Genomic DNA, 19,902 nt, shown 5'->3' with positions numbered 1-19,902 from the left:
CATTCCTTATGCATTTCGAATCTCAATCCATTTCTATTTGAAGCACCCACCGCGATATCCGTAACTCGGTTTTCGTTCATTCGTTCACTTCTATACCTTGTTAGTTTCTTCCCCAACGTATTCTCAATCACTCAACTACCTTCCTCCAGCAGTGTCGCACTGACTTCGTCTCTAGTTTCACCATATCCCTGGAGACCGAATCTTCCAAGTGGCTCTAAGCACTATGGGACTTAACGTCTGAGGTCATCAGTCCCCTAGACTTAGAACTACTTATACCTAACTTAACCTAAGGACATCACACACATCCATGCCCGAGGCAGGATTCGAACCTGCGACCGTAGCAGCCGTGTAGTTCCGGACTGAAGCGCCTAGCACCGCTCGACCACTGCGGTCGGCACGAATCTTCTAGTAGTTGGTTTTGTTCGTCTTATATCAACTACATTTTCGTAAATATTGTTTCCTCTTCCATCTTACTGAGCAAAGGAGGATTCGTTATGAAACCAAACAGAAATGTGGTAGAGTGCTTGAAAAATAAATGTGAAGACATTTACGATGAAGTGGCTGATTGAGATTTTACGTTGCGAACATGAATATTTGAGGCTATTTTCACGAATTAAAATAGAACCTTGATAGATGCCAGGAAATATACAAAGAGACAGCGGGGATAGGCCTACATCGAATTTTTATTTGGGGTCTAAGTGGTGTCCCGAAACGTGTTAGAGATTGAGAATGAGATGAATCTGGAAGAGATAGGTGATTCGCTATTACAGTCAGCGACTAAGGAGGTACTGAATTATGCGAACTCAAGAAAATCACAAGAGGTGAGAAATTTCCAGAAAATTATTGTTTTTACGTCATCGAAAAAGCTCTCTGCGAGAATTATGCGCTGTCCTCCAAATACCTAAAGCTTCTTCACTGTACACCACAGTAAAATCGAGAAACAATCACGAAAAACTAAAGAGATATTATGCCCAAATAGGATCGGTTGCAGCACAGACGCATTATTTTTTCACGCGATACGGATAGATGGTCCACGTAGAACATCCGCCTACTGTCCTGCCACCCATTGTGACGTGGCTCCATATTCCGCAGTAGCGTAGTGCTGACTGAAGTGGGCAGAGTTTCAGCCGTGGATACTCCGATTGTTCCATACAGTTTACCTATGATGTTGTACCTATTGCTGGCCGGTGTGGCCGAGCGGTTCTAGGGCTAGTAGGGGGACAACCTATGTGCCACCCCTCTCTCCATTGTTGCCAAATATATTCAAGATGGCGGCGATGACGTCATGCAAGATGGCGGCATGTAGACTTGGCAACAGCGCATGGCATCATCCAAGATGGCGGATTTTGGCGCGAAAATAGGCCAAATGTGCTATACCCACTAACCTAACCTCCAGAAAAAATGGCGGGAAGTTTGAATTTTGGCGGGAAAATAGTCTAATTATGCTATGTCCACTAACCTAACCCCAAGAAAAAATGGCGGGAAGTTTGAATTCCAACAGGATAATGCATGCAAAGACCATACTTGTCTTTATTATTATTATTGATTATCATTCATTAACATTCATTATCATCCATTAACATTCATTATCATTCATTATCATTTATTATTATTGACCTGCCTCAACTAGAAAATTCCCTCCAAATTCAAATTCCTACACGATAATGGCTGCAAAACCTTACTTTTGTTTATTATTATTCATTATCATTTATTAACATTCATTATCATTCATTTTCATTCATTATCATTTATTATTATGGGTCTACCTCCACTAGAAAATTGCGCCAAATTCAAATTCCAACACGATATTCTATCGAAAACTGTACTTCTATGTATTATTATTATTTATTGTTTATTCAAGATGTCCGATTTTCTCGGTGAGAAAGCCATTCTCCTTACATCCATAGCAAAAATCTATCACAAGTTCAAATCCCCAACGCCATAATTGATCACACGTACGAGCTTTCTCCGCCACTTATCTTTTTTCACTGGTAGCCTATCATAATCGCGTCAAATAATAAACTGCACTTATAGTAACGTAATTCACGTCCTTTGATTTTGCAGGGGGGAAGGGACTGAAGACTTTATTTCAAGCAGTTGATTTTGCAGGGGGGAAGGGACTGAAGACTTTATTTCAAGCAGTACGGTCATCACTTGTTCTCCAACACAGTCAGCACACACATCTTTGATATCGCAGTGCAGTCACCACGACGTCCGCACCCCAACTGAATCAGTTCAAATCCTCACCACCCCCTGGCCAGCCAGGGGATGACAATTCGTATACAACGTATATACCATTGAAGCCCATCCTGCAGAATGTGCTTCACGAACAGCATCACCAATAAACTTACTTCTATGGAAGTAGGTGTCTCAGAAAGAAAAACAACAAGAGTTCTTATGGAGAAAAATATTATTTATTTATTTGTGAGCCATTTTAAAAGTAATTTTACATTTTCAGATGCTGACACAAAACTTTTTTTCTTCTTCACAAGTTCGCTGTCTAAGTTGATGGATAGGTGGACAATCGTAGTATTCCAGGTTCTGGATAGCCGCATATTTGAAGATTCGACGCAGCGAGCTACTCTTCTCATCGCCTTTAACGTAGATTACTGTGTCCTTGTGATCAAATACTCTCAGCAATTGCAGCAAATGTTTATAAGAGATGCCAGGGGCGTCCCATTTAATCCCATGATAGAATCTTGTTAGCCACGTCGCACTTCTGACTGTCTTATTGCACTTGACGTCTTTAAATGGTTTCGGCAATTCAACTCTTGATACAAATGTTCCTATTACTCCATCACTTAGCGTGAATGCTATTAATGCACAGTCTTTAATTATGAAACGCCTGCACTCATCATAGTAAAATCCTTGAATGTCAGCTACGACCCTCACACCTTCAGGTAACATCGTGATCTACGCTAGAGCTATCAGAGTGCGTACTAATTTATACAACTCGTTGCACTACACCAGTGAGCTTACAGTAGTTAACGAGACGATCTTGCAAAACGAGAGCATATGCCGAAGTCTGATCAGGGAAGTTTGCTGAGGATTCAAATTCAATCCGTACATCTATAGGTCCTGATTTAATTATCTCATTCTGTTTTGAACAGTCAATCACGATTATTGGCGCTAGCTTCTTGAAACTCTGTGGGCTGAGTAGGTATCCTTCATTTTCAACAACTTCGTAGTAAGATGCTCGGAATCTCGCATACATGTCAAATGCTAGACTGTATACATTGCTGTCCCACTGTAGATGTAGATTCTTATATGGGTAGTATTCTGAATTCAAGTAGACTCTGGCGTTAGTTAACTTGCAGTGGTCAAATTCAGTTCAATCCTTTGATACATTAGCACACCTTTGAGTTTGAAATGCTAGTATGATGAATCGAGGTGCTTCCAACTGCACTGATGTTTTAATAGCCCAAGTATGTGTGGACGCTGTAGGTAGGACTGGGTATTCAAAAAGCTCCCATGATCGGAAAGTTAGTGGTAGGTAGGTGCCAGAATTCAGTACTTTTAAGAGCTTCAAGCGCTCCTCGTCGGCAACGGCATTTTCCATGAGATGCTATTAATCTTGATTTGAACATTCTCTGCAGCTGTTTGAGAGAATGAATTCGCGTCACTTGCACTTCTCACCAAAATAAGTTCCTGTTTAGCGTTGATAATTATTCGCTGCATATCCTCAAAGTAACCCATAAGCATTTTTAGTGGCACGCACGCGGTAAATCGGCTTTGTCTACCCTCCCCATCCGCTGCATCTATGAACCACCCAGCATTTTCCAAACTCTTTGAATCAGAGGGTGAGGCTGAAACGTACGTCTTAAGGGCTGATGTAATGCCAACATTTCTAGCTCGGTCTATCTCAGTTCCGTTGAGTTGATAGCGTATCTCTTGAAACAGGAATGCTACGGCATTTCGAGTGAGCTTCGAGAGCGCTACGGCAGCCCCGTCAGCTTTCTTAATGTGTAGTCCAGGTAGAGGAAGCTCTTGCTAGGCAGTGTTAGCGCGTCCTGATGCTGGATAACAATCCTAATTTCATCATTTTTGTTAAATGTGCTTGAAGCGTAGGATTTGTGTGAGTGGTATTCATGACGAATAATTTAGTCATCATACTCTACTGACTGAGGTACGTTGAGCGACGTCATTCTGCGGCTTTAAACCTGCTGAAATGAGGAATTCGTAATTAAGGCGTGTTATCACCTTGCCCTTCCGCGTTGTACTAACGGGTTGTGAGCCTGGTGTGCTAGCTTTATACCTTATTCCCATCTCGCCTTAGATGCAGGCGTACAATGATCTCTTCTCCTCTAAAGTTGACAAGCTGATTATTCTGATCCACAATACGCAGTTTAAGATAGTCCAGTGTCTGAACAGTCACCGGAAGATATACAGCATTTGTGGGGGCTTGAACTATTTTATACCCTGTGCCGACTGTAGGAAAGAATCCGTAAATTGAATGAATCAATTTATCGTTCAGGTATGAGTTTGTAGCAATATTACACTCAACGTGGATTGTACTCACTGGGAGTATATCTGCAGCATGATCTGATGGGTAAAATTTACTTCCGTCCTTCACCAAAACACGATCCTTCGCAAAACCTAGCAGTGGACCAATTGAATGTCTCTGTGTAAAGTCGATCGTAGCACTCTCTGTCCGTATTTCAGATTTAAGGGTATTAATGTTAGCCCGTAGTTCAATACCTTTTTCTGACTGTTTTAAGAGTTCGTTTAAATCATCAATATCGTAGGCACCAAGTTGTATTTGTAGAATCTCCTTCCGGCCGTCAATTTCAAGATGTAGTTTATTGTTGCTCTGTGTAATATTTGGAATGCTGTTATACGTCTCTAGACCAATCAGTGCAATACTCCAGTCCCCTGCACTTAAATCAATCGGCGGAAAGTAATTTGCGCGTAGTACTGATCCTCGCTCTTTTAAAGTCAGAGTGTACGACATTGCATCTAAACATCAAATGATTTTTTCACGCGTGGTTTTATCAACCACGAATGCAGCAACGCGTTGACCTATTCCGACAGCTCTTTTATACATCGCGCACATGATCTGACGGTGACGCATTCTAGAGGGGGTTCGCCGTCGCTGTGATGAGGAACATAGCGCAGAGATAACCACAGAGATATGTGTTAAAGTCCTGATTCGCCGGACAATGTAGAAGACGCGTCTTTTGCTGGTGAAGTAGCGTTGTAATTCTTCAGGCGGCTGTAAATCGCCAAATGAATCGAAATACTGAATTGTATTTCGACTTTTCTTAACATACGCAACCCAATGGGTCCCTTGACCCCCAGCAACATCTAAATTTACAATTCCGCACTCATTAGTCCGCCACATGGTCTTCGGTAATGTATTCCGCATAAAGACGCCCCGGAATCCACGAATGTGAAGTTTTTGTTTAATAATTTTAACTAGATCTTTATTCGTGAGCGCTCGGTCGGGTAGGATAACTAACGGACTTTTTTTTATTTATGAAGTGACCTAGTCCTTTCCTGTATGGTTTCAAGTAGAGACCTTTTCCGATAGGTGCTGCCTCCATAGCGCGATTATGTCTTCTGGCTTCCTCTAGTTGGGTTTGTGCATTCTGTGCGTTTTTGACCGTTTTGGCTACAGCTGCGGCACCGCCTGTTAGTGAACCTATAGCGGACAGTGCTGCAAGGGCTGGGACGAGGAACGGGATAATTCCGCCCGAAGTCTTTGGTAGCGGTAGGACCCTAGGTGGTTTAATTGAAGTCGTGTTTTTCTTCTTGTTCCCACCATTGAACACACGTTTAGCTGCAGACATCGAGGTGAGAATACAGTTTTTCAAACAACCGGGTTTGTTGTTCTTCTTCCTGTTCTTCTTCGCTAGCAAAGCTGTTCGCGCTGCTTTCATAATTCGTTTGAAATTCATCACATCCAAGCCCAACTTAATTTTTTCACGCATGGTTTTATCAACCACGAATGCAGCAACGCGTTGACCTATTCCGAGATCTTTTCTTCGCCTTATTTGCTTGGCTTTATCTGCTAATATCCGGTCGGCGACGTGGCGTGCTGAGAGATCCTTATTTGCTGCGTATGCGACGTCGTGCTCAAGGCAGGCTTCGTCTAGTAGGTTAATACCTTTATTGCCTCGTGCCAGGCGCTTCTGAAGCTTTGTTCCACGTCCACAGAAGTTATATCCGGGAATGTGCAATTCAACAGGCAACTTGTCGAGAACACCACCTCCACCTCTTATTATGATGTGCCTCCTATCGTGCATGGTACACCACTGAGGAGATAGAGGTCTACTCTCCCCGTTACATACTAACATGTCAGCTTCGATCCAACTGTTTTCTGATGATGGAAATCCTAGCCATTTAACCAGTGCTCTATTCCCACGACGTCTTATCACCCGCTCGATGAGAAATACATCTGGTTCAGAACTCTTCTGCAATTCCTCCGTGTAAAAGCATCCTGTAATTTCTTCGCCCTTGCCGTCCTTTAAGATATATGTCCTAGGGTTGGTTCGCTGCACTTTGGATACTGTGAATATCTCAGCCGACCAATTTGGTAAGTACGATTTCTCGAACGCGGTCTTGTGTTTTGAAATACGTACTAAGTCACCTATATTGAACCTCTGTTTGCGAGGGTCGGGCATTTTAATCCGGAAATATATTGTGTCCATGAGTAAATTATCGCGTACATCGATCGGTCTCATTTTTATTGTACTATGTTTGGTTCGATTATACTTTGCAATTATCTGTGAGAGGATATCTGCCCACTTGTACGAACCGCGAAGATTAAACTGCATCCACATTTGAGCTTTGATTGTTCTGTTCAACCGCTCGACGATACTAGCTTTAAGGTGGGTAAACGTGGAGTAGTGGGTGGTGTATGCCATACCGCGCCATCACAGTCTTGAAATGCTCATTGTTTGAAGATTGGTCGGGCATCGATTCGTTCCTGTCTGCAGCAGACGCTCAAACACCACAGCAATATCTATACCGGTTTTCGTTTTCACAGGTAATGCCCAGGCGAATTTAGGGTATGTATCAATAATCATTAAAATGTATTTCAATCCATTATTATGAGGTGAATATCGATTCATATCTACAAGATCAGCTTGCCAGAGGTCATCCATGCCTTTAATCATGACATGTCTACGAGGGTATGTTTTGCGTGCTGGTTTGTGCACTTCTCGAACCACGGTTCCCATACTTATTCGATGATACCTCTCTCTCGAAGCTCTGAGATTATGGATACAACCTCATTCGAATGACCTGTATTGCCCGCAGCAGCCGAAACCATCAACAGTCGAAGTCTGTCTATTAGTTCATCTGGGTCATCGTAATATATATACTGCGGGACTTGATTGCTCACTCCTTTATACTGAAAGTCTACACCCTCACCGACACTTTTAGTTTGCTCGTTGAGTAAAGGTTGTATAATGGTAGTGTATTTAGAGTTTTCAGGCTTTTTCAGTGTTCCGTCGGGATTTTTGTACAGATCAGTCAAGTTAATTATTTCCCGACAGACTTTTCGATCATCGGCTGAATATTTTAAGTTTTTTGATGGCCTTAGGAAGATTAGGTTCATTAAGGCAGGTTTTCTTTTAAACTCTGTATCGCCGATGCGTATTGCGCTATCGGATAAAGTTATAGTTTGAGAGCCCAGCATGTACGGTCTCGCCCTGCTGACACCAAATGTTCTATCTATCTTAACGGTTGGATACTGGTTGGTGAATTGGGTCATTATTATGCAAAGCTATCTTGGTGATAGATTCGGTAACAGGTTTAAAACTTTCATTTAGTGTTTGCTCGCGATATATATGCCCCAACTTCAGCAAACGTAATTTCTCTCGAACTGCTTTGTGCGCCTGAATGAATTTATGCTTTGTCGACATCTCGAAGGATACTAATCAGAGCTCTGAATATCACGTGGTTTTATATATGCTTTGTTGTACTTCTTCTTCTCCTTTTTTCCTACGCCACCTTCGTCAATAACAACGGCCTCGGCTTCTATCACGCCCTCAATTGCGCTAATTCTGTTCTCTATCCGGTTTTGGTTAATGGCAAGAAGTTTCTGGGTGTCCTTTAATTCCCTTACAACTTTAAATAGTCTGGACTCAAGATTTTTAAATTTGATATCGGTGTACATCCGGGGACTCCGTCTTTGCACACCTAATCTCTCAGGCTGAGCGTCCGCCATGCGTACGAATTTGTCCATGGTGAAATGTTAACTGTTGGGATAAGGTATTTTCGTACGTTTATATATGGAGAAAGTCTTGGCAGTTCGGGCTATACCTACCGTCATTTAGTTTACGGGTTTTATCAATAACGAGAAAGCCGTATTGTGAGTGGTTCCAGCAATCAGCAAATATCTTTACAAATTCATTGTACGACATGTCGGTCCCTACGTGGGCATGGGAAATGTGCTTTAAATTGAGGTTGTCTTGTTTGAATGTTATAATGAGATTTGAGTTGTCCCTCACCAGCTGTTTTCGGATCCTGGAATACGTTTGACTCAGATAAAATACATCAACACCCATATGACGGCCAAAGCAGAAATATTTACGGATTTGATCTTGCTTTTCAACAGCGACATCGTCAAATATGAACGCTGTGTTAGGCTTTACCTCTTCAGGTGGGGGGACGTCGTCGTTTTCACTGAAGGCTCTGTACGTTACACCGTCTACTCCATCTAATATTTTCTTCAGTAACTGGTACTTGGGCTGAAAGAGTGTTTTGGAGAAGACGAAAAGGTGCTCGAAGCGGACTCCGTCTATGTGCGTTAACAGAACCATGAGGACATTTGTCTTACCACAGCTGGATGGACCTACAATTATAGCTCGTATGCTGTCGGGAAGTTGTGGTCCATTCTTGTTGGTCTTCTGGTCTTGGTCATCATCACAGGACCAGTCACCTACAACAAAGCCCTTGAGGCGAGGGTGTTTCACCCAGCCCGCCATGATACCTACTGTGGTAGGTCAAGGTGTGGAATACGCTTTTATATGATTAAAAATATGTGTTTGTGTGTAGTCACTATAGCGCAGTCACCTTACCAACTGAGGTACAGCGGCTACACAGTAGAATGAACTCGAGGTGGTATATTTAAAGGGAAGGCAGTCATATAGATTTACGTAGGTGACATTTTTTGTTGGCAAATAAAAAACACGCAATGACAAATTTAATATTATAAAATAATATATTTATTTATTAAAATATTTATAAATATGATCAGCATGAGAAAAAATCAGCACATTCTTTTTTAAGCGGTGCAGCAGAAGTACAATATTTGGAAAATAGCTGCTTCTTGTATGCTTGAAATTCAGCACGTATATCTCGTAATGTTATGGGTGAATTATAATAGTCCGGTATTCCATCAGTAAATTTGAGTTCGACATTTTCAACACTTATTCGAGGAATAGCACAAGACTTGGGCACTGGTGTTATACACATACTAAAACAATGTTCTATATCATCTATGTGAATGCTACATGTGTGAAGCCAGTTAATGATGTCAGTGTCCACTGCCTGAACGTATGGGCACCATCTATTTAGTCTCTCTATCGTACTAGTTAGAGCCATGTCTAAACTGAACAAGTTATCAACAGTGGCGTGATGCATGAAAATACTATAACCATCAGCACTTTTAATTTTTAGTGTAGCACCATCATACATTGATAGAATACTCACAATTAGACTACCACAGTACATGTCCTGGTAGGAGTGGGATGGATAATATTCGGTAGTCATATGATTCTTGATTTGTGTTTTTAAACGATACAGTTCATCCCACTCGTAGTCAGAAAATTTCACTTTAATATTTTTGAGCACATTTTCCATCACTAACACAGTTGAGAGGCTACCATATTGTGAAACTTCTAGTCCTACATGGATACGTTTTGAACCACTAACTGTTAACACATAGCTTGAGGCGAATAGTAAACGATGAGGTGAAGCGGCGGTCGGTATCTTCTCATCCACGACATCCACACCAGCGCTGTTAGCCTGCCGTTCTTGCACTGATGGCGGGATGTCCGTTGTGAGATTATGATCAGTGGACGGCGCATACGAAGGAGCCCAGTACTGTGAAGACCCGTCAAGCGCAGCCTCTGGCACCGACATTAACACCTGGCTATCCTGCTCCAGCATGCTGAGAAGCTGAGCTACAGGATCCTGCGTGGACGAGTCTGAGGCCTTCACGTGTGTGGACCGGGACATGCTGGGACCTGCTGATGCTGGCGTCATGGGCGGAGCTGCTGGAAGACCAAGACGAATATCCATAAGAAATGATGTGATGTTGGTAGAGAAATAATAATAATAGCAATAATAATAATAATAATTATTATTATTATTTGGGGACTTACTTTTCTGGTGCTGCTTGCTCCTCTTCCTATTCTGCTGTGGTGGTGACTGACGCTTCATCTTGACCGACTGGAACAGATGGAGGAGCTGCTGAGTCCTCCTTATATAGAAGCCAACTACGTCATCATGATGCTGTGATGCTATTGGTTGAATAAGGTGAACACGTGACCTATCGAAGTGCCCTCTAGCAGAGAACTCGTCAACTAGATCAGTTCGTCGCTCTGCTGGATCGGAGGCAGTCGTCTCTGGTGGGCTGGGAGCTTATATGTGGGCTTTAGAAAAGGTAGACAGTACCAACAGTAGCAGATGTTTCCATGAGATGGGTAATGCATTTTTAAAGCATTTCGTTGGAGGAATTTCTTATTCATATGTTCCAGGATTAATGCATGTTTCCATTCAGCATGTAGGAGGTTATGGGGGCAGTCCTCAGCTGTATGCTTGCAAACTACACTGCTGTTAAACTCATCGCAGTCCAACATCAATACAATTGAACACATTCTGCAGGATGGGCTTCAATGGTATATACGTTGTATACGAATTGTCATCCCCCGGCTGGCCAGGGGGTGGCGAGGATTTGAACTAATTCAGTTGGAGTGCGGACGTCGTGGTGACTGCACTGCGATATCAAAGATGTGTGTGCTGACTGTGTTGGAGAACAAGTGATGACCGTACTGCTTGAAATAAAGTCTTCAGTCCCTTCCCCCCTGCAAAATCAAAGGACGTGAATTACGTTATTATAAGTGCAGTTTATTATTTCACGCGATTATGATAGGCTACCAGTGAAAAAAGATAAGTGACGGAGAAAGCTCGTACGTGTGATCAATTATGGTGTTGGGGATTTGAACTTGTGATAGATTTTTGTTATGGATGTAAGGAGAATGGCTTTCTCACCGAGAAAATCGGACATCTTGAATAAACAATAAATAATAATAATACATAGAAGTACAGTTTTCGAGAGAATATCGTGTTGGAATTTGAATTTGGCGTAATTTTCTAGTGGAGGTAGGCCTATAATAATAACTGATGATGAATGACAATGAATGATAATCAATGTTAATAAATGATAATGAATAATAATAAACAAAAGTAAGGTTTTGCAGCCATTATCGTGTAGGAATTTGAATTTATGGATCATATGTTGAAAACAATAGACTGGCTGGGTGAGATTAAGATATGTGAACACAAAATAAGCAGTCTTGCATATGCGGATGACTTAGTTGTGATGGCAGATTCGATTGAAAGTTTGCTAAGTAATATTTCAGAGCTAGATCAGAAATGTAAGGACTATGGTATGAAGATTAGCATCTCCAAAACGAAAGTAATGTCAGTGGGAAAGAAATATAAACGAATTGAGTGCCAAATAGGAGGAACAAAGTTAGAACAGGTGGACGGTTTCAAGTACTTGGGATGCATATTCTCACAGGATGGCAACATAGTGAAAGAACTGGAAGCGAGGTGTAGCAAAGCTAATGCAGTGAGCGCTCAGCTACGATCTACTCTCTTCTGCAAGAAGGAAGTCAGTACCAAGACTAAGTTATCTGTGCTCCGTTCAATCTTTCGACCAACTTTGTTGTATGGGAGCGAAAGCTGGGTGGATTCAGGTTACCTTATCAACAAGGTTGAGGTTACGGATATGAAAGTAGCTAGGATGATTGCAGGTACTAGTAGATGGGAACAATGGTAGGAGGGTGTCCACAATGAGGAAATCAAAGAAAAACTGGGAATGAACTCTATAGATGTAGCAGTCAGGGCGAACAGGCTTAGATGGTGGGGTCATGTTACACGCACGGGAGAAGCAAGGTTACCCAAGAGACTCATGGATTCAGCAGTAGAGGGTAGGAGGAGTCGGGGCAGACCGAGGAGAAGGTACCTGGATTCGGTTAAGAATGATTTTGAAGTAATAGGTTTAACATCAGAAGAGGCACCAATGTTAGCACTGAATAGGGGATCATGGAGGAACTGTATAAGGGGGGCTATGCTCCAGACTGAACGCTGAAAGGCATAATCAGTCTTAAATGATGATGATGATGATGATGATGATGATGATGATGATGATGATGATGATGATTCCTAAACTCCTTCACCAAAGAAGACGAAGTAAATATTCCTGAATTCCAATCAAGAACAACTGCCAAGATGAGAAACATAAAAGTAGATATCCTCGGTGTAACAAAGCAGCTTAAATCACTTCATAAAGGTATACCAGTCAGGTTCCTGTCAGAGTATGCTGATAAAATAGCTCCATATTTAGCAATTATATGCAACCACTCGCTCACAGAAAGATCCGTACCTAAAGACTGGAAAATTGCTCAAGTCACACCAATACCCAAAAAGGGAAGTAGGAGTAATCCGCTGAATTACGGGCCTATATCACTAACGTCGATTTGCAGTAGGTTTTTGGAACATATACTATATTCGAACACTATTTATTGACACATAGTCAGCACGGATTCAGAAAATATCGTTCTTGTGAAACACAACTAGCTCTTTATTCTCATGAAGTAATAAGAGCTATCGACAGGGGATGTCAAATTGATTCCATATTTTTAGATTTCCAGAAGGCTTTCGACACCATTCCTCACAAGCGTCTTCTAACCAAACTGCGTGCCTACGGAGTATCGCCTCAGTTGTGCGACTGGATTCGTGATTTCTTGTCAGAAAGGTCACAGTTCGTAGTAATAGACGGAAAGTCATCGAGTAAAACAGAAGTAATATCAGGCGTTCCCCAAGGAAGTGTTATAGGCCCTCTGTTGTTCCTGATCTATATTAACGACGTAGGAGACAGTCTCAGTAGCCGTCTTAGATTATTTGCAGATGATGCTGTCATTTACCGTCTTGTCAAGTCATCAAACTTGCAAAATGATTTAGATAAGATATCTGTATGGTGCGAAAAGAGGCAATTGACCCTGAATAAAGAAAAGCGTGAAGTTATTCACATTAGTACTAAAATAAATCATCTACATTTCGATTACGTGATAAGTCACACAGATCTGAAGGCTGTAAACTCAGCTAAATACTTAGGGATTACAATAACAAATAACCTAAATAGGAACGATTACAAAGACAATATTGTGGGTAGAGCAAACTAAAGACTGCGATTCATTGGCAGAACACTTAGAAGGTGCAACAGGTCTGCTAAAGAGACTGCTTACACCACGCTTGTACGCCCTATTCTGGAGTACTGCTGTGCGGTGTGGAATCCGCATCAGGTGGGACTGACGGATGACATCTAAAAAGTACAAAGAAGGGCAGCTCGTTTTGTATTATCGGGAAATAGGTAGATAGTGTCACAGACATGATACGTGAATTGGAGTGGCAGTCATTAAAAGAAAGGCGTTTTTCGTTGTACGGGATCGTCTCATGAAATTTCAATCACCAGTTTTCTCCTCCGATTGCGAAAACATTCTGTTGCCACCCACCTACATAAGGAGAAATGATCATCACGATAAAACAAATCAGGGCTCGCACAGAAAAATTTAAGTGCTCGTTTTTCCCGCGTGTCGTTCGAGAGTGGAACGGTAGAGAGAGAGAGCTTGAAGGTGCTTCATTGAACCCTCTACCAGACACTTTACTGTGAATAGCAGAGTAATCACGTAGATGTAGACGTAGATGTAGTTAACTCATATTTCCTCTACCCTCTATCCAGTCATCCTTCCCTCTCGCTTTGATTAAAGACTATGAGACAATTCCTTATATTCTAGAGCACTATGCAACGTTTTTTTGTTTGTAAACACCTTTCAAATTTCTTGTGTATGTAGACGGAAAGCTTGTGTATTTGCTACAAATAATCCTAGAAAATAAGTTCCCAATTTGCTGCTGAAGGCTGTGTAGCTCTTGATCCATTGTCTGACATAAAACAGTAGGAAATAAATAATAAATATCAGACTGCTTAGCACTGAGATATCTATAAAATTGTCAGTACAGAAGCAGTAACAGTAAAATTGGGCTGCTAGGAGAGTTCAGCGACTTGGAACGGGACTTTTTCATTGCATGCCATGTGACTAACACTTCCATCAGAGACTTTTCAACTCTTCTAAAGTTACCCAACTCGACTAATGGTGATGTGGTGACTAAAAAATCGAATGCAATAGGCAGAAAGAATTACTCGTGAGTTCCAAAATGCTATTTTAAAGTCCAGCTAGCAAAATGGTTCAAATGGCTCTGAGCACTATGCGATTTAACTTCTGAGGTCATCAGTCGCCTAGAACTTAGAACTACTTAAACCTAACTAGCCTAAGGACATCACACACATCCATGCCCGAGGGAGGAATCGAACCTGCGTCCGTAGCGGTATCTCGGTTCCAGACTGTAGCGCCTAGAAAAGCACGGCCACTCCGGCCGGCTCCAGCTAGCACAATTACATTGCATACGGAGTTAAAAACAATGGGGTACGATGGTCGAGTAGCTCCCCATAAGCCACACTTTTCTGCAATCAGCGCTAAGCGACATTAGAGCAGGTGTAAAGAGCCACGCAACTGGACAGCGATTGACTTTGTATGGCCAGCAGTGCAATGCGGAGCAGGTAGTGTTATGGTATGGGAGTGTTTCTCGTGGTTTGTGTGTGGTACTCTTATTGAGCTTAAAAAAATGCTGAATGCCGAAGGATACGAACACATTTTACAGCAATGTGTACGGCGTGGAATAGAGGAACTGTTCGGAGGCAATGGTCGTTTGTATCACTGTAAAATATACCATTTCGTTAAGCAGCATCGTGTGAGGCAATGCTTTGTGGACAACGTCATTCCTGAAATGACCTGTCCAAAGTTACCGCCTGAACTCAATGGAACACCTTGGGGATGAATTAGCACGTCGACTTCGCTCCAGACACCGGAATCCAATATCATTACTTTCTCTGATTTCGGCTCTTGAGGAAGAATGGGCTGCCATTCCACTACAGACACTCAGAAATCTCACTGAAAGTGTCCCTAGCACAGTTCAAGAAGTCGTAAAGGCGGAGGATGGACGCATCCCAATTGTTCATTAATAGTCCCTGGTAATCCATCAAGGGAACTGGGACTGCAGTCGGACACGAAACGCTTAAATAATGGTCACACACTAAGTGGTGTGCTTCTTATTGCCATGGAAAGTACAGAATGCAATTAATGTTGGCCCACTGCATACGATAATGTTCATTTCAGGTGAAAACGGTTGTGGATAGCAGGTTACGCTTGGGGCCTGAAGATGACACCATTTGGTGTCGAAACTGGTAGCATGTGTTAAAAAGAATAAACGACGTAGATTCAAATATAGCCACTGGTTTTATTATCATTACTCTACTGTCCGTTGGTAGGTGCCCAGATACTTTTGACCAGACAGCGTATCTCCGCATGTAGTAAGAAATGTACTTTTAAAGCTCACCTTGTATCTTGAGATATGAGAGGTCAGGAAGGAACAAGTCGCCCCAGCATGCGGCCAGACTTCACAGTTGCCTCAAATCCCTGAGTAACGACAGTCCACGCGTTGTCGAGAGCGGCCTGTGGGCTCCCCGCGTGGCTCGTCCTTTTGCTTCGCCCTCTTTTGGGATGCAGCAGCGCCTCCTCCGGCTGTCGGCCTCTCATTAAGCAGGCGGAATGCGGAGCCGAGCCGCCGCCAGTAATCCTCGCCTCGCCTTGTTTCTGCGGCTATTACGTCGGGCCCGCCGGATTCCTTCCTCCAGAGCCTGGATGCAACCTTCCAGATTGCGTCCGTTCAGCCTGTGACCACAGCGGACAACGGCCGCTCTGCCTTGACTCTCGTGTCGCTATCATGGTAACCGAGTGCTTTGGACTGAGAGATATGACGTCAAAAGCAATGAGACGCGTGAAAAACTGCCGCATCTCGCTTGATGTCTAAATTTATTACTTCTTTGCTACTATATTCGCATAACATTTTGCAGCTAGTATTCACATATGCCGCTCAATGTACCTACACAAAAACATCGTTGTACGACATATAGATCAAGAGAAATGACGTCATAAACACTAAGATGAGTGAAAAAATGCCGCATAATGCTTGAAGTTTTAACACATTTATTCTTTGTTGCTAAGCAACTCTTATAGTCTATTCAACATAAGGATATCCCTCACATCTAACAGTGCTTTTGACAGATTTAAACGGCGAATTGCGAACGGCTGTAGGCAAAAACAATCGCCACCTGTGGAGCTATGAAGAGATGTCACCGTAGAGACGATTACAAAATCGCGTTGTAGACACGCTGCGCCCAGTGTACAGAAACTGTCCGGGATTCTACTCTACAAACACAATTCATTTTTTGTTTTCATTTCTAATAGAAAATTAATAAAATGAATACTCATGCAATGCTAGACCTTTCTTATCTGTGGAACATCTTTATCATACTGTTTGAAACGATGCATTTGGGACAAAGTATGGCGAAAATACACTTTGAAGGAAAAATGCCCCCTCCCCCCTCCGCTCTCCTAAAAGACTTTTTGAGCTCTGTAGAGGTACAACAACAAGTATCAGGAGGTCATGTGACCCTCCACCATTGACATAAGGCATGGTAATGAAGTGGTGTGCTTGTATGTTTGGGCGGAATCAGCTCACAATCAGTAATATGGAACGATGTGGAGCGATGATATTCGTAGAATGGCGGAAAGAAGCTACCAGGTTTGGACTTGCCCAATGACAAGTTGCTCGATTTATCATTGTATCAATGCAGACTGTCTAGCGACGCCAAGGACTCGTCGTTGTTGTTGTGGTTTTCAGTCCAGAGATTGGTTTGATGCTACTCTCTCTGCTATTCTATCCTGTGCAAGCTTCTTCATCTCCAAGTAACTACTGCACCCTGCATCCTTCTGAATCTGCTTAGTGTATTCATTTCTTGGTCTCTCCCTACGATTTTTACCCTTCCTGCTGTCCTCCAATACTAACATGGTGATCCCTTGATGCCTCAAACGTCTTTCACTAACCGATCCCTTCATCCAGTCAAGTTGTGCCACAAATTCCTCTTCTCCTCAATTCTATTCAGTACCTCCTCATTAGTTACTTGATATACCCATCTAATCTCAGCATTCTTCTGTAGTACCACATTTCCTCTTGTCTAAACTATTTATCATCCTTGTTTCGCATCCACACATGGCTACACTCCATACAAATACTTTTAGAAAAGACATCTATATTCGATGTTAACAAATTTCTCTTCTTCAGAAGAGGACCCACATCTCTCCTAACCATGCAGGCTTAGCAGGTCGTAGGGCCCCGAGACTCCTGTACAAGTTTAATTACCATCAAGTACGGGTAATAGCTCTGAGCCCTCCCAGCCTCCTCAGAGTGACAGTTAGTGGTTTCATGTTTCATTCTATAGCAGACCATTTCATAGTGAACACATCCTCCGACACTGTTGCAACTACAGTGATTAGGAAAATACTACTTCAATAAGGTTATGCTTTCGGATCCTAAAAATTGTTAGAAGATGCTATAGTGCGAGAGACGTGCAACATCAAGAGTGGCAAAAGTTATATTAAAACATCCTCCATTGAAGACACAGATGTGCTCGAGAGTGAAGACAACCTCAACCACGCAGAAATACCCGGTAACAAAACTCAGTGGCAAAAAGCAGTGTGATCTGAAGAGGGAAGCTAGAGAGGATATATAGCAGATACCATCAAAAGTTATGTACTGTCCAGTCACATTAATTTGACCACATGTCAGAAGCGTGAATAACTACATTTTGCAGCGCAGATCGCTGTGAGATAGGCAGGAAGAGAGTCAGTGTGTTTCTGGGAGGTGATGTGGAAATATGCTGACTCTCGTGCTGTGTCCATCTGTGTTGGGTTTCTCCAACCATCACTGCCATGATCACAAAACTCAGCTCTGTGGGCACAGAGGCAGAGGTGTGAGCGGAACTGAATGCTCGCCCCGGCCTGAAAATCTGCTCGGCCCCCCATATCTACAACAACTCTGTCTCTACCTTCCTCATGCATGTTTTTGCAGAGTCTGCCTCCTCCATAGATCACCTTTTCACTCAGGGAGCCCTAATTTTCAACTGTCTCCACCCCATTGACCCATTCCATTCTCCTCCTCAATCATACTGCTGCCCATGCTGTCTCCTCTACAACGACCACCTCACCCAAAACTGCAAGAACCCTCCCCCCCACCCACCTGTCCCTACTGTAAAGCCTCCCACTTCCTCGAATGATGTCCTAACCTCAACCTCTCCTCCTTCATGCAACACCTGCAATGAACCCCATCCCACCTACTGCTCCAAATGCAAAGCCAATCCCTCTCCCACCAACCCTGAGCTCACTGTCCCCATTTGCCACATTGACCAGCCCATCAACCCCAACAATTCCCTCCATCCTCCACCTATGGCTGAAGATGTCATACGGTTCCTGATCATCATTCTGCAGTATATGCAGCCCTTCCAGTGCCCCCACATCCTCCAGCAGCTCTCCCTTGCCGCCCATTCCATTTTCCATTTGAATACTTCTGCCACCTACTCCCACAACCAGGCCCACTTTATTTTTACCTATCTAGACACCCTCGTTTAAGCGCCTCTCTTCTCTTCCCTCCCTCCCACCCTCCAACCTCGTGGCATGTCAAGAGTATCATCTACTATACCTAAGCATTCGCTCCCTCCCTGCCAACAAATACCTCTTCATGCATACTCCATCTCAGTACCAAGTCGATTCCATCACCCTCCAACCTCACCATTTTGTCTGCTCCTCTCCCTCTCTCCTTCACAACACCAACAACCCCCTTCCCCTCACATGAGGTGACGTTGCAATTGGCCACCTCAAGCATATCCCTGACCAACCACAAACCCTGCTCAATGACCCGACTGAACACCTTCTCCTCGGCGTCTTTTTTCTCTTCCTCACCATCACCTGTGCCACTATCTATGTCTGTCCTGCAACTCCTCTCCCCTATGACTTCACTTCCCATGTTGACCATACCTCTCCACCAATGACATTGCCACTGAACTCAACATGCACAGCCAGCACTCTGCCACCCTTTGGCAGTGCATCAGTTCCTTGCCACCCTCAATGGTGACCTCATTTCTCTACCACATCAAACCTGTCCTGAAAGAAACTCCACCCCAGATGTCATCCTCACTCCCTCCAACCTCCTTATTAGTATAACCATGGATGTCCTCGACCCCATTGGTAGTGACCACATCCCTGCCCTTCTGCCCCTCCTGGTGATATTCTCCACTCATCGCCCCCCTCCTGCCCCTCACCCTGCTGCCCCTCCAAAGCCCATCCATGACTACCACTGCACTGACTGGGATGCCTACCAGGAATCCATTGCCTCACAGGTTGAAAGCCAACCCCTTACATTTCACCATCCCACTGACATCTCCCATGCCTCTTCCTTCCTCCAGCAGACCATCACTGACGCTGTGGAGGCCCAGGTTCCTACCAGACTCATCCAGCCTCACTGCCTTATGCTTCCTCTGCAGGCCATCCTTCTCTGTGACTCATGCAGGCTCAATCTACCACTCCTTCCTCTGCACCTGTGACCAGGATACACACCAGCAGTTACAATGACACATCTGAAATATCCTCACAGCAAAGAAACGCCAGGACTGACACGAGACATGTACATGTCTCAACTCGACCCTCTCTGTCA

This window comes from Schistocerca cancellata, chromosome 1 (assembly GCF_023864275.1).
Source record: "Schistocerca cancellata isolate TAMUIC-IGC-003103 chromosome 1, iqSchCanc2.1, whole genome shotgun sequence".
In the NCBI taxonomy this organism is placed as follows: domain Eukaryota; kingdom Metazoa; phylum Arthropoda; class Insecta; order Orthoptera; family Acrididae; genus Schistocerca; species Schistocerca cancellata.
Note: the sequence above shows the minus strand (reverse complement) of the source record.